Source organism: Pinus tabuliformis, chromosome X (genome assembly GCF_031772625.1).
Source record: "Pinus tabuliformis cultivar Carrire ecotype Pingquan chromosome X, CPIR1, whole genome shotgun sequence".
Classification (NCBI taxonomy): Eukaryota; Viridiplantae; Streptophyta; class Pinopsida; order Pinales; family Pinaceae; genus Pinus; species Pinus tabuliformis.
This window is the reverse complement of record NC_142308.1, coordinates 1006411569-1006425620: the sequence shown is the minus strand read 5'-3', so window position 1 is coordinate 1006425620 and position 14052 is coordinate 1006411569.

Genomic DNA, 14052 nt, shown 5'->3' with positions numbered 1-14052 from the left:
TTATGGGGAGGAGAGTTGTGGGGTAGGGAAGGAAGAGTTGGGGAAATGGTGCATGGGTGGGTGAGTTGGGGGTAGCAAGGGCTGGCGCATGGGTAGGGCAGAAGGGGGAAGAGGGCATGGGTGAATGGGAAAGATCGGTAATGGGTTGGGGGAAGGGGGCACGATGACGACCTACCCACGGTTATTGGGTGATTGAGTTTGAATAATTGTTTAAGACAGTTTATATAACTGATGTATGCATCGTATCTTCAAATAAAATTAATGTTTTCCATATTTTGTTAAATGAGAAGTTATGAAGCATTTTTATGTTGTTGGATTATGTCTTAAGTATGATAAATTTTATTGTTTAAATATCTACAATGCAATATCAAATTAGAGATATAATGTCTGTTTTATTTAGTATACAAATAAAGACTTTTGAATTCATTCAGTGATATAATTTGTTCATAATGTCATGTTTTTTTAGTTTTATAGTAAAAAAATTCAATTTCTTTTGTATCTAGCATGTTGTGGTTGAAAACATGTTAAATTTATACTTAGGAAAGAAAAATGATATTCTACCAGAAACATTAATGTGTTTTTTCCTTAAAATTTAACTTTGTTTGAGACATAAAAAATTGGTTTTATTAGCATTTTTTAAAAAGTTTGAAAATTGACCCTAAAAAAAAAAATCATTATTCCAGTATCAACACTTTCATTTTGAAGCTATATTTTGCACGAAAATTTCGTAGTAAATTTCGTAGTCACTGCCATTTTTAAAACACGTTCAAAATTGACACCTAAAAAAAAAAAACATCGTTCCAATATACACACTTTTCGTTTTTAGCACTGTTTTTGATGTTTTTTTGGGGTTTTTTGGCCAGAGTTCCCGTTTTGAGTCTATAGTTCCCATTTCAAAGTTTACATTGTTTATTTCACATGTGCAAAGGGATGCTCAAAAGCCTTACGCAAACTAGAGTAGTAGAGATTGAAGCTAAGAGAAGGTCGAATGAAAGGAATGAGGGTTGCATAGAAAGTGTTGTGCTTCCCTATAACCACATACCATATTTAGGAATTAACCCATGATTTGAAGGTTTGTAAAATACTACAAAAACAAGCCTCTAGCTAGAGGGTAGATGTTCAAGTTATTAGAAATCAAATATTTTTGTTGATAAAATAGCCAAGTGTGATGTTTAGCTAACTGCAACCACAATCCATTAAATATGTAGATCAAACCAACTCCTGAGAAGAATTTTTTCTCCCAAAAAGAATCTGCATCTAGAGCAACTTCAATAGAAGGGGCTTCATGAACTAATAGACAAAGGAGGAGGAACCGAAGCTAGACTTCATAGTGTCACAAAAGGAAGGGGAAGCAACAGAAGCTAAAATACCTTTCATCTCAATACCAAAACTCGAGGCCATTTTCTCTAATGCAGAAGGAGAATAAGTCATATTCAAAGAGAGGCAAAAACATTTTCCTACAAAAGAACTGAAAGTCAAGGTAAAATGAAGATTGATTACCAATTAGATTCCTTGTTTGTTAGGATACTTGATGAGATCCATGAAAGGAGCCATAAATAAAGTATAACCAACCATAGAGAGTGAAACATGGACGTATCGACCCGCAGTTGAAAAAATCGAAATATCAAGGAAGGAAACTATGATAAAGAAGGATTTGATGCTGCCTCAGGGAAAGGAATGTCCATCAGAAGGTATTAACATAAATATAGTATGAGAGGTGGTCATCTAGGGCCAAACCCTAGCCATCATAGTAGAAAAACAATGCACATGGGATGTGATGGATTTTATTTCACTCATATGTTTGGAAAATAAATAATTTATTAAGTATGTAATTTAAAAACAGTAAATGATATGGAATATGTAAAGAACAAAAAAATGGTATATAAGTTATTTCCATATATTCAAATTCCACTCAACACATATGCCAACTTAATATCTCTTGAATTGTTTTGGTTTACTAGTTGATTTATCATCACTTTGCTTACGAGGTGTATCATCATATCCATGCTTTGTAGAAGTCCCTCCATTATTATATGTGTGAGAATTTTTCCTTATCCATTTTCAAAATGCTAGTCTAGTGCTTGCTTCGCTTGGTTCATTTGTGAAATAAGGCCCCTTCTTCTTGTACGAGTTGGTTAGAGATGTGGGTGGACATTTCTTCTACTTGAAAAATATAAATAGTATCTAGTGCTAACCCATGGTTCCTAGAAACACATAAGAAATTAATACTCTTCAGTTCCACTTTCATCCAAGAGGATCCCTATTGTCTTACAAATAAAATGTCCTTGAATCTTAGTGAAACCAAGACCAAGTGAAAGAGCTCATCGCAAGAGATCAAATTACACAAACAATGCTTCAATCCAATTTCGTACGCAAAATTTATACCTATTAAAAGTTTTGAGTTAAACCTAGAAAAAAGAAAAATCTTTAGTTGGCGCCATATAAATTTGGAGAATCGCCAACTTGGAGGTTTGGCCAAATCAACAATTAAATTTGGAAAATTATTGCTACACTTGGTGGTTGGTTCAGGTGTAACTAAATTTGGTAGAACTTGCAAATTTGGTGGCACTCGATAAATTTGGAGGTAGTTGAAGTGGCCCAATAGTATGGGGTCACATGGTGTAATCATATGGTTCCATGTGGCACCCAACTAGTCGATAAATCAGCCCCAACAGTCCATGGGAAAGTCAAATTCGAATAAGGAAAATGGTTAATCGACCGTTTAAATTTTTTTCTAAATATATAATATGTTAGTCTCATGGTTTAATTAGTGATGATAGATTTTTAATAATTTCTTTTTATTTTAAAAAATGCATGTTGTTGGGGACCACGTGGCTTGAAATTGCAACCCTCGCTCGCCAAACCTTAATTTGGCATGTTGTACCATTAGGCCAATGGCATGTTTCTTGTTATATGAACCATGCAAAAAATCCATTTAAATTGTACCAAAGTCATGGATAGGGGAGAGGACGAGCTGAGGGAGAATGTTCGATGGGCATAGCTGCACAAACCACAATAGGGGAAGAACCCTACGAGCATGAATTATGAGGTGGTTGTATTCCTTTGCAATATTCCTAAAATATTCTATATAATATTTCCTTTAGACTCTATTGTGGAATCTTGGATATTATCTCGAGGGACTAGTGTTGATGGTGGTAAAATATAGTTGAGCTTATACTGATTGTACTCAAAATCTTGCAAGAATTTGATTAGTGTAGTCTTTTTTTTTTTATCTGAGCAACCAATGTTTAGGCCACTCCTCGGATTAGAGGTATAATGTTGTAATCTTGCATGTACTCATTTTCACTTTTTCTAAGATGAATGAATAGATCTCACTGCTATTGAATAGATCTCACTGCTATTGAAGAAAGGCCTAGAAACGTACTTGACATTAGATGAAATTTGTTATCAAATATTGGTTGCATTTCCTTTATGGTATCCTTTATGTTTCTTGTTCTTTATGTGCTTGATTATATGGTTTTTACATGCTCTTTCATGCAATTATGCTAACATCGTTGAATAAAATATACTAGATCATGTTGATATCATAATAGTCTTCATATTGACGTGAACTGTAAGTGTGGAAGATAACCAGGGTGAAACTCAAAAAGAGTGAAGGAAAACTCAAGTATTTTGACCTAGAGATTCAATGTGCAACAGGAAGAAGGAAAATTCTAAAACGATGTTCGGGCCCTAAATGAAAAATATTTCGATAAAGATTCCTATAGGATGGCAGACATGGTAGATAAATTGTTTGTAGGTTATGAGAAGAGAGTATTAAGGAAGGAAAAGAATCAGAAGGAGAAGGAAATAGACAATGTTTCGGTAAATCAACGGGGAGACCGTCTGATATTCCATCACCATATTCATGTGAATTTTATTATTGTTCTTCATATAATCTCATCATTCGAAAATATCATTGAAGAATGGATAGCTCTAAGAACTTCATGAGATCAAATAGAGCATTCAAAGAGAGAATGTTGAAATTAGAAGACTACTACAAGAAGCAAAATAGGATAAATGAGGATTGCATCTTTCGATACAAGCCATAAAATAGGATTTGAAAAGGTTATGTACAAAGAAGGCTTAGTTAAGCCATCATCACCCACTTCAAAATTGGAAACTAAGGTACACATTGTCAGTGATTCTTCACTTTCGTGTTCTTATTATGATGATGATTTTGGTTATTTTGAAAATCACACTGTAGGCATTGGCTTGAATATAATTAAGAAGATGGGATATGAGGCAAAGGGGGTGGGAGTAAATTTCTAAGGAATTTTTAATCCAATCGAAGTGGTGGAATTACGTCGATATGAAAGATTGGGCTATTTCAAAGAGGAAGTCAATGAAATACACTCTAAACCCACAAACATAGGAGAGTCCTCAAGAAATAGGCCTATGTCTATATAGGATTCTAAGAGAACATCACAACCTTCTAGTGGTAGTGATAATTTTAATGGAAGAACTACTTCAATTTTGCCTCACCAAATTGTATCAAATATGACCATCCAAGTGAGGTTATGTGGCCTATGAAGGAGATTTGAAAGAAGGTCAAGAAATTCTCAAGAAAAAGAAAACAATTGTATCCATTGTGATAATAATGGACATAAAAAATCCACATGTTGGAAGCTCCATCGAAGACTACACCTAAATAAGGAACAAAATCATATGAAAGCACCTATGAAGGAGCCGATTGATAAAGAAATTCAACAAGGAAACTAGCTACAAGGAGAAATCACATTAGACTGGTTAGGTAAGAGATGTGAAGCATTCTTAAGTAGTTGAGCATGGCCACCATTAGAAATCACATGTTTTTTTTTAAACACCACATAGATGGGCAAGAAATTGTAAAAGTGATGAAGTGTATAACATCATTTATGAATGCAACATAGCGATAATTTGCCCTTTACTTCGATAACAGAGAATACAAGTTCTATTGTAAAATTCAACCATGACTGTTTTATAAACACTTGGAAGGTATGGTCTTGCTTGGTATTTCGCAAGTTGTGACACATGTATAGGAAGTTACATATTTTCATATGGATACATGTGTTAGCCTCATCATTTTGGGTTCTGAAGTACAAAGGTGAAGGAAGGGAAAGTGTGGCCCATTAGAGACATTTTGTTATGTAGATCAGAGTAAATTAGATTGTTGTTCTTGTTTATACTTTTGGAGGACCAAAATTCCTTTTGTGGGAAGTAATGATCCAATAGAATCCATAATGGCCTGAAAATAAAATTCCTTGAATACCAAAAAAACCAACACCAAGTCTAAAATCTTGGCACAAGGAATCTAAGGACACAAATGGTGCCTCAATCTAACTTTGTATGCAAAAGTTATTCTCAGTCAAATTTCTACTCAAACATGGAAAAAAGACAAAGAATTAGTTAGTGCTGCATAAATTTGGAGAGATTCTAATTTGGTGGTCTAGCCTAATCAAAAACTAAAGTTAGCATAATCCTCCTAAAATTGGTACTCCTTTTAGTTGTAACTAAATTTGGTGGAACTGCCAAATACATCATCACCCACTAAATTTGGAGGCATATCAAGTGGCCCAATAGTATGGGGTCACATGGCCCAATCAGATCGTGCCTTGTGACACCCAACAAGTGCTGAATTGGCCCTAATTTACCATGGAAAATTCAACTTCAAATCGGGAAAATCGTTAATCAACGATTTTAACAGTGGTCTAAATATATAATATATTACTCTGGCAGCTTAATTAATGGTGATGGTTTGTTTTAATCATTTGTTTTTATTTTAAAAAATGTATGTTGTTGGGGTTCAGTAGGTTTAAACCTACATCCCACGGTCCCCTAGCCTTAACCTGGCACACAGTATGGTCAGGCCAACAACACATTTCTTGTTATATCTACCATGAGAAATATATTTAAACCGATGCGAAAGACGCGCATAGGGGAGAATGTGGGTCGAGGGAGGAAGGTTGAGAGGTGGAGCCGCAAGAACTAAGATAGGGGTAGAACCCTTCATGCATGAATTTAGATACAAGAATATTCTCAGGGAGTATTCCTGCAATATTTTATAGAATATTCCCTTTAGATTCTTTGTGGAATCTTGGAGGCTCTCTTGGGGGTGAAGAGTTGAAAGTTTAGGAATATAGTTAAGTTTATACTCATTTTACTTAGAATTTCTTAAGGATTTGACTGGTGCAATATTCTTTTTGATTTGAGGAGCCAATTTTCAACCCACTCTAAGGATTCGAGGTATAATCATATATTTTTCCATCTACTCATTTTTTATTTTTTCTCAAATGAATGAAGAGGCCTCCCTAGTACTGAAGCAGTGCCCAAGGACATAGCACGCATTAGACAAACTCCGTTATCGAATATTGGTCGTATTGTCCTTATGGTCTCTTCTATGTTACTTCTTCTTTAACTTTTTGCATATATGCCTTCTACATGGTCTTTTGTCCAATTCTACTAACATCACAGAAAAAATAATCATGGATCACACTTACTACATGATCCTCTCATACTCCCACGGTCCTCATTTTCACTTTTGATGTGGAAAAAGAAAGGAGTCAGAGATATTATAAGTGCATTCACCTCAGGGATTGTAAATCACCTATACATTTTTTCAACCAAAACTATTATTAAATTTAATTGAGATCCATTCTGATATTATTGAGAGATATGATGTGGTTTTCGGATAATTATAGAATACTCATGTAATTTCTTAGTTCTGGGAGTGTCTGAATCCATCGTGACCTAGTTATGTGGATTAGTAACATCAATTTGACATATTATAGATAAATATGAAAAATTATAATGATGAAATCTGAAATAACCTACTTCTTATTATTTATGTACAATTACGTCTTACTTCTGAAAAATTGGGAACATTATTATACGAAAATAAATCCATATTAGGGTTGTTTTAAACTTTACTCAGCCATACTTGATCACCCAAAACAATTTGTTTATGATCATAAATTAAATACAATAGCATACAGGGCATAAGATTGTTGATAATGCACCTAATAACTCTAGATTCTTGCAGTTTTTTCTTTATCTCGTCATTCATAATCAAATCAGGAGCTTTCCTTATCTCAATATTCTCCATCATCTCTGCATCTCTTAATACCCACTTGAATTGAAACTGACAAATTGATTTGTGTAATTTGTGTTTTATATTTATACGTAAATATATTTTGTTGGGGTCGAATTTACATTAATAATTATTGTTTTTAAATTTATGTTAAATGTTTACAAATATTTACACCACCAAAACATCACCTCCATACTAGGTTGTAAAATTTTTCTTCGCGCAATAATATGGGTTCAGCAGGACTATAGAATACCTATACAAATACTGAGTGCCATGAACATTTGGATTCATCGTGACGTGGTTATGTTGAATAATAGCATCACTTTGAATGATTATAAATATATCTTGGCAAATACAAAGATGAAATTTGAAATAAACTACTTACTATTACATTTGTTCCATTGCGTATGACTTGTGAAAACTCAAGAACGTTATCATAGGAAAAGAAATCCATATCAATTTTGGTTTGAACTTCAGTGAACGATAATTTATCACTCAAAATGATTTGCCTATCCTCCTCGATTAAATGCAAAAGCATACACGACATGAAATCGCCGAGAACACGCCTAATAACTCCAAGTTCCTGCAACTTGTGCTTTATCTCTTGATCCTTAATTACCTAGTGATCTTGTTGTATCTTGGCATTCTACATCATCTCCTGACCCACACATAATTTGAAATGTTAAACTGATTTGTATGATTTGTGCAATTGGTTTTTATATTTATACTTAATTATATTTTATTCTAGTCAACACTACATTATTAACCAAATTTTCTAATATTTATGTTAAATGTTTATAAATATTTACACCACTACAACATTACCTATATACTCGGTTGTAGAACAGCTCTCGGCACAACTAGCATGGATCCATCCTAATTTCGAAATTACCAAAGCTTCGAGGGGATCAAAACTTTGAAAACGAAAACCTCATTTTCAGTGTGAAATTTGAGTGAATTTTTACACCTAGAAAAATTGAAACAAGTATTTGATCCCTCTGGACCCTTGGAAGATTCGAAGTTAATATAGATATATCTTGGTTCTTAATATAATTATTTATATTCAATTGTAGATACATATATTTTTATCTTATTATTATAAATATTAAATTTTTAAATAACCTTAAGAGCAAGTCAATTAGCCATGATAATGAAAATGAAATATTATCTACTAAAAAGTTAGTTAAAATCTCAACATTCACCTCAGCCCAGAGGTCACCTGACCAATTATCTATCTGTGTATCTCTATTAATTAATTTAATTATGGAATTTTGAAATATCATGAATATAAATGATTATTATAATTTATATAGTCGAGTGGATTTTAATTTATAATTATTGTTTATATTATATTATATAAATTGGTTCATTTATATAAGATTGATTTCGTGACTTTGGAATTATAAAATCGGCATTGTCGCATGAGGCTAGAATATTGACATTTACCTTGAATTCTTCATCCAACAGGCCTCAAGAACTATTCAAGTTATTCAAACGCGCGTATGTATCATTCAAGACTTCCCCGTCTGGTTATGGGAGATTGCCAGCAAATTTCCCGCGGGAACCAGGATTCATTTGATGACATTGAAGTTGTACAATTGACATCGTCGCATGAGGCTAAGAAATTGACAGTGACATAGAATTCATTACCTAGCACTCTTCCAGAAATTAGATTTGAATTATTGAAACGAGCGTTAACGGACATCTCTCTCCCACGTTAGAGATGGCTAATATTATTGCGGCACGAGGCGGCTAGCTGAATGCTATAAATAAGTGAATTCATCAGAAATTTCTTTACAAGTTTGTCAGGCGTAACCAAATTTATGATGTAATTTGTGATGTCTGATTATCTAAAGTCTTCTACCTTCCGTTTATAAATTCTAACGTTTAGGAATGCATCTCTTAACTGCGGAGTAGTATCTACCAGTGATTACAATGTGCCACGTTCTAGGCCAACGATTATTTGGTTTGATTTGAAAACAGCGTACCCCTAGGTCGTGAAAATAAGCGCAACGATAATGTTGCATTACTTTTATGACCAGGAGTTCTACGCCGTTATCCACTTTATATCGTTGATTCCTCTGATATCGATATCGGGGAATCGGATGGACTGTGCTCATGTCCATCTAATTATAGAGTATTAGGCAATTAATAATTGACATAAAAATGTTGGTTTATGGATGCTATGGGTAAACAACTGGCTCTGCTACTGGTGCACATGCCCCTGCTTATGGCTTAGCTTATGGCTCTGCTTCTACTGGTGCACCTGCCCTTGCTACTCGTACTGCTACTGCTGGCTTTGCTGCTAGTTCATATAGAATAGATGGGACAGTAAGGGATGCATGCACTGGTGGGGAAGCTGCTGGGTATAGACTTGGAAGAAGGGACGCCACTAGGCGAGATGCTGGCTCGTATGCTGGGACTGGAACTAGAAATGGAACCGGGCGAAGAGAACCTACAAGGACTCTCGATCTCGAAATGGAGCTGGAAGGTATGTTACTACCTCTGCTTCTCTTGCGACTGCCTTAGGTGCTTGACCCGGAGATAGTGGTGGGGAAGTGGGTCAATAACTCTAACTAGTGAGGATGCTGCTACTAATGGTACTGGCAGTGGATAAGCTGAAACTACTGAAGCTAGTGGGGGTGCTGCTAGTGTAGGTGCTATCTGCTTCAATGGCTGGATCTTGATCTCGATCGGAATCTGCTATTGATAGCTTTGCAATGAGATCTGGATATGGAAGGTATGCGTAGTGCATCGAACGAGTGCCTGGCATTGAGAGGGAGCGGGGCAACCTTATAAGTACCATTTTCCGTTCTCGAGTTTCAGCGTTCAGTCAATCTACAAAGAAGGAATTGGCTCTGAAGGAACCATACGTGCCTTTCGTCCGAAGGCCCTTCTTTTTTCTATGTGATGAAAAGATTTGCTTGGAGAAGCTAGTATGTACGGCCGATAGGACTTATAATCCGGGGGCGGTTCGATCTTTATTCACCAAACCAGTAGGTGTGGCCGGTTGATACTTCTACAAAGAATCTATCTCCAGTGGGGGGCGGGTTGATCTACAAAGGATCTATATAAAGGTCGAGTCCTATCCAGTTATTCGGGTCTTCGTAGGCTTTAACGATTCATTCCCATCCCGGTCGAGTAAGGTCCTCACACTACACTTCCAGATAGCGAGCGATAGCGCATTCATTCCTATCAATTGAATCTCCTTGAAGCAGTCGATCAGCGTGGGGTAGAACAAGTTATAACCCGTATAAATAAGTTGCCCGGATATTTTCCTCTCCATCAGGTTAAAGTTCGGAGTAAGAGGATAGTTCGGGTCTATCTGTTAAGCCCGTCGGTTTTGTTTTCTTGCTGGTTCATCGGCTGAGATTTAATCCCAAACTACATTGTTTATAAAGCAATCCTCAACCAATTATAGTAATAAAATTTTACTAATATACCAAATTACGTTGTTTATAAAGCAATCCTCAACCAATTATAGTAATAAAATTTTACTAATATATCTAATTACTATTAGATAAAACAAATAATCACAAAACTTTGTTCATTTGTTAAATAGTTATCTTCATAACTTTTTTCACTTGTTAAAGAGCTATCTTCATCCCATTCTCTCTTTCAATAGTTAAAGAGCTAGTTTCTTTTGCTAACTTGTTCAATAGTTATCTTCATTGCAGTGTTTTTCATTTCTTAATTGTTGACGTCTTCAATCACTAATAGTGATTTCTCTGTGTGTAAATCGAAAGCTGAATCGTTTATTGCGGATTATGTGTTTTTAGTGAAGTTAACTTTCGATTTTGTTGTATGTCCAGTTGGACATAAGACACGATTTGACTTTGTTTTATATCAACGAAATTTAGAAATCTACCACCACCATAAACTTGAATTTAAAATGTTTAAAAGCGTGTGATGCAACGCATTAGCACACGCATCACTGATAACTACATATGTGAGAATATTATTGCGTAACGAAATTGGATTGAGAGGATACAGACTGAAAACCCATGATCCGAGAGCTCACTACCCACCCATCTTCGTTGGACCAATTTGTTTTCCCCCTAAGAAGAGGACAAATTCAAATATTTGACATCTCCTATGAACAGAAGTCTTATATAAGGTTATTGAGTACACAATTACAATAAATCGGTGTAGAATGGCATGGAATGTGAATATTCTTAATTTTTTAAGAAGGAAAATAACTTTGGTAAAATTGCATATTCAAGTCGAATAAATGCGAACACTGATAATGTAGAAAACGTTGATTTGGCTAACAATAGACCCGATGTCTCACCTTGGTTGAGCATGAAAAAGAATGGCCACAAAATCTTGACGTTATAAGATTATTATGTAGTATATAATACCTTCTAAAATATAATTTGGATTAATTTTATGATGTGATATATAAATTTCATATTAAGTAAATTCCAATATATTATGATGCAGGCTTCTCATTTCAATAACCAAGTTGTATGGCTATTTTGCTCATTGTCGCGGGCCTTAGTCACAAACTAAGCCTTCCAAAATCAATTATGTACCACCAAACCATCATCAACAGATGAATCCATTTTAAATGTGTTCACTGCCATGCCCATTGGCACCTAAGAAGGGACTATGAAACTAGGGAAACAATTGGTGTAAAAATACATTATACTCATTTTTTCCACCTTAGTCTCCTCTTCATCTACCCTAGAATTTCCCCAAGTATCCCTCAATCACTTAAAGTAGCATGCTTCATTGGGAAAGACTCAATTGGAAACAGGCATTTGTTGGGAGACTAAGACACCTATATTTTATTCACAGATGGAAATAGTAGTGCTTATAGCTCCCCTTATTAGAAATATTTATTTAGCGACAGATGTAGGAAAACCACTTTTGGAGGGTGCCCCCTCTTCATGTACAATGGATAATTCCCTATTTTTCTCCCCAATTAATATTATCATTTGAATGATTCAAGTCCTATTTTCTTTCTCCTAAAAAAATATTTGGGAATGTATCTTCTAGCATCCTAAAACTTCTTGCATTACTCCCCCTTTCCCTTCCCATATTCGTCCTTACTTCCCCTTGCCCATATTTTCATTCATCCTCCCCCTCTCTTCCCTCTCCTTATGCTCTCCTCCTTCCCTTCCTCTCATTCCCCTACACCCCCCTATCCCTACATCATTATAATATTCACTCCTTGTGTTGTTCAATCCCCCTCCCCCTTCCTCTACTTCCCCAAACCTTTTTGTTATAGATCATGGTCGGGGATTGGGGTCTCTGGTAGAATCCACCTCATCTAAAATGTTCCAAATGATGCAAATCCTTTCCCTTGGAGGCACAGATCTAAGCCCCTTTTGAAATTCAAATAGGAAAATAGCCATCAAATCCAAGGGAACTTGGAGCATTGAGACCTCCTTTTGTCTTCAAATGAGTCTCCTCTCTCTAAAATCTAGGGGCTTCTCAACCCCTCAAGGAAATGGAAATCAAAATACTTATTGAACTACACACTCCATATGTCCTTCTCCTACCAAAATGATGTGAGAATGGGATAAGGTAATAAGCATCCTCAAACCACTTCTCCCAAATTGGGATTTTGTGGTAGTGGATTCTCTTGGTAGATCAGAAAGTCTTAAATCTCAGGTTGGAATACCCATCATATTAAATATTTTTGTACCTAGTCTATGAGGTGGATTCTAGTCTTGGACCTTCATGCTTATTATTAATATGGACCTTCATGGTCCATGGACCACACCCCCAACACTTACGTGGCTCTATTTCCTTACCCCCACTAACCTTGTTCCCATTCATATCCATATGTTTCGACCTATATTGAGAGTATGTCGATTGGTTTATGTTCCCCTTACTAAACTTTTTAGAATGATGATCCTTTCCAAAAAATTTAAGATAGTCAGGTTTCTGTAAATTTCGTCCAATTATAGGTTTGGCTCTATCCTTATTCTGTGAAAATTTAGAGAATTCTCCATTATTCTTAAACTTTTGGTAAAAAAACCTTGTCTTCCTTACTTCTTCATCGATTGTTTTTAGATTTTCAAACCCAATTTGTTCCTTGTAGATAGTATGCAAGAACTTCACAAATCATTGTACCTTGGATTTTTCTTCCTTAATGTAAGGAATATACCGTAGCAAATTGGTAAAATTTTCCACAAATTCATCCATAGTTGGCTAAACCAACCGTAGCTCATGGAACTCCTTTACACGGTACTCATAATAACATTCACTTAAATAGCAGTTTTCGAATTTCTGATGGAATTCCTCCAAAGTTACTGTTTTTTCATCCAATAGATGCACAATTTTTGCTTCCTCACACCAGAGAGTAGATTTACCTTGCAGCTGATAAATAGCCAACCTATCCTTTAAGTTGCTCTCATATTCATAAAATTGGAAACATTTGGTCATATTAAGTAACTATGCTTCGAAATCCTCCTCCTTTTCCCTATCAAAAGTATGAGGCTTGATTTTCTAAAATTCCCCTTGTAACTCCATTTGTTTCATTCTCTTCTGTGTTCCTGGATATGTTCTATCAAATTCCCCCCACTATTAGATTTCTCTGAATTTGTGCATCTTTTATTTCCTTTCAATATTTTAGGTTCCCCCTTTCTATGGATAGACTTTTCAGTCAACCCTCTGATAATCCTATCCTTCTCCTCGTGGGCCTTTAACATACGTTCATTATTTCTCCTTAGGCATGACAATTATTGTTGAAGATTTCTAGTGACATCCATTAATTCAATAGTTTTTGGGGTGGATTCATTTCCCAATTCACATGCCTCCTCTACCTTCTTTGTTTTAATTGGTTCACATGCCTACCTCGCAATTCAAACAAAAATGATTACTTGTTCTTCCTTCCTACTACACTTCTTCAATTTTACACAATGTTCTATATTTCTTTCTGTAGTGGTTCCTCGGCCCAGCGGTGAACTTGGGCTCCAATACTATCTGTCACAACTCCCCCAAAAATAAAATTATACCTAAACACCATTATC